We start from the raw sequence: 2,753 nt of genomic DNA on the forward strand, positions 1-2,753 counted from the left end.
ACTCATCACACCTATTTTCAAAGTGCCTAGTGATTGTCTCAGTTGATTCTTTGATGCTTTTCTCAACCCCAGCAATTAATTTTATGACAAGTTTTTTAAATTCTTGATCTGGTATGTTGTCTAGATCTGCCTTGAGCAATTCTGTGGCTGTGACTTCCTCCTGGAGGTTCTTCAGGGGAGAGTTCCTTCGTTTTGTCATTTTTGCTATTTTTCTGTCTCCTGTCATTTTTAGAGAGCTTGTTGAGCACTGCTTGCTGTGCCTTTGAATATTTTATTTCCCTACTCAGCAGTATTTGGGTCTCGCTGTCATGAAAAATATGGAACACTTCACGAATTTGCGTGTCATCCTTGCGCAGGAGCCATGCTAATCTTCTCTGTATCATTCCAATTTTAGTATATGTGCTGCCGAAGCGAGCACAGTCTCTTTTTATTTCTAAACAAAGTTATGGTTTTATTGCTTTTTCTAATATTTGCATTTATCTCTTTTTTTTTCAGTTCTTTCACTTTATTTAGATGTATTTTGTTGTTTTTTCTCTAAGGACTTTGGCTAGAGGTTAGGCTGATAATTTTATCCAATACAAATGGTTAAGGTGTGTTTCTTCCGTACATCACTTCAGCTGTTTTTCATAGATTTGATATATAGTGTTTGTGAAGTTCAAATTATTTTTTAATTTTTATAATACTGCTTCTTTGTAGTGTATTTTAAAACTTCCAGGTGCCCTTTTTAAACTTCTTTGTTATTGGTATCTAAATGGGTTTATTTAGAGAACAATTGTTTTACACTGCTCTATGCATACTTGAGAATAATTTATTTTAATTGTTAGATGTTTTATTTTGTTATATACTGTGTGCTTCAAATTAATCTTCCAGTTCACTATTTCTATTTTCAACTAGTTTGTATATACTTTCATTATGCATTGAGTTTTAATTTAAAAAATTATAGTTTTCAGTGCTACAAATTTTCTTTTGTTCTTTTTAGATCCAATTTGCTTACATTTGTAGTTTCTTTTCCTGTTTATATTTAATACTTGTTTTATACCATTTTTCTAAGATTCCCAATGAAATTATATTCTTACAAGTTTAATTATACTGTTTGTTGCTTCTGATGACTTTCACTCAAGGTGGTTTACTTCCTTATGTGCTCTGTAGTTTGGTTTGTGAATCCATGTGTCATGTGGCTTTCAGTGTACAAATTCCTTGAGACCTGGAAGGAAGACATGTCTCTGAAAAAAAATTGCTTTCACTTTTGTCATATAGCACTGGGAGCTATGAATTTGAGACCACTGCAATTTATTTTTCTTATTTTCTGAACCTTACATATACTATAAATGCATACCTCAAACTTGTATAAGAGCAGTACTATGAATTTTAATTCTCAGGAACTAACTTTATTCCATGTTGGCAATCACCACAGAGTTATTTCCTTGTCATCTCCTTAGGGCAATAAGTAGATTTATTTTCAGACTTCCTTTTAACTGAATGTAGTCTTTTAAAGATCCCAAGTTTGTGTGTACCCTCAATTCTTGGTCTGGGGCCTAAGTATTTTTTTTCTCTCTAAATTTTTATTTAAATTCTAGTTAGTTAACATACAGTACAGTATTGGGTTCAGCAGTAGAATTCAATGATTCATCACTCACATATAACACCCAGTGCTCATCATAACAAGTGCCCTCCTTAATGTCCATCACCCATTTAACCCATTCCCCATCCACTTCCCTCCATCAACCCTCATTTTTTTCTCTATTATTAAGAGTCTCTTGTGATTTGTTTCACTCTCTCTTTTTCCTCCCTTTCCCATAGGTTTATCTGGTTTTTTTTTTAAATTTTTAATGCTTTATTTATTTTTGAGATAGAAAGGGTGGGGAGGGGCAGAGAGAGAGGGAGACACAGAATCAGAAGCAGGCTTCAGGCTCTGAGCTAGCTGTCTGCACAGAGACTGACTCGGGGCTCAAGCCCACGAATGTGATCATGACCTGAGTTGAACTGGGAGGCTTTACTGACTGAGTCACCCAGGCGCCCCTGTTTTGTTTTTTAAATTACACATATGACTGAAATCATATAATTCTTGTCTTTCTCTGTCTAATTTATTTTGCTTAGCATAATATACTCTAGCTCCATCCATGTCACTGCAAATGGCAAAGTTTCATTATTTTTGATGGCTGAGTAATATTCCACACATGCACCACATCTTTTTTTTTTAATTTTTTTCTAATGTTTATTTGTTTTTGAGAGAGAGAGAGAGAGAGAGAGAGAGAGTGCGAGTGGAGGACAGGCAGAGAGAGAGATAGGGAGACACAGAATCTGAAGCAGGCTCCAAGTACTGAGTTGTCAGCACAGAGCCTGATTCAGGGCTCGAACTCACAAACTGAGATCATGATCTGAATGGAAGTCAAACGCTTAATTGACTGAGCCACCCAGGTGCCCCCCCCCCACATCTTTATCAATTCATCAATCAATGGACATTTGGACTCTCTCCATAGTTTGGAAATTGTTGAAAATGCTGCTATAAACACTGGGGTACATGTACCCCTTTGGCTAAAAACCTAGTAGTGCAATTGCTGGATTATAGGGTAGTCCTATTAGTAACTTTTTGAGGAACCTCCATACTGTTCTCCAGAGTGCATGTGCCAGGTTGCATTCCCACTAACAGCACAAAAGGGTTCCTCTTTCTCCACCTCCTTGCCAACAACTGTTGTTTCCTGAATTGTTAACTTTAGCCATTCTGACAGGTGTGAGATGGTATCTCATTGTGG

General features: G+C 36.2%; 1 non-coding gene across 1 annotated transcript; it reads right to left on the minus strand.

The window, feature by feature from the left end:
- Positions 1-311: 311 nt before the first annotated feature.
- Positions 312-418, minus strand: LOC115305786. Its single transcript, XR_003914985.1, has one exon. It is a non-coding gene; the product is annotated as a U6 spliceosomal RNA (small nuclear RNA).
- Positions 419-2,753: the final 2,335 nt, after the last annotated feature.

Source organism: Suricata suricatta, chromosome 10 (genome assembly GCF_006229205.1).
Source record: "Suricata suricatta isolate VVHF042 chromosome 10, meerkat_22Aug2017_6uvM2_HiC, whole genome shotgun sequence".
NCBI classification, from domain to species: Eukaryota; Metazoa; Chordata; class Mammalia; order Carnivora; family Herpestidae; genus Suricata; species Suricata suricatta.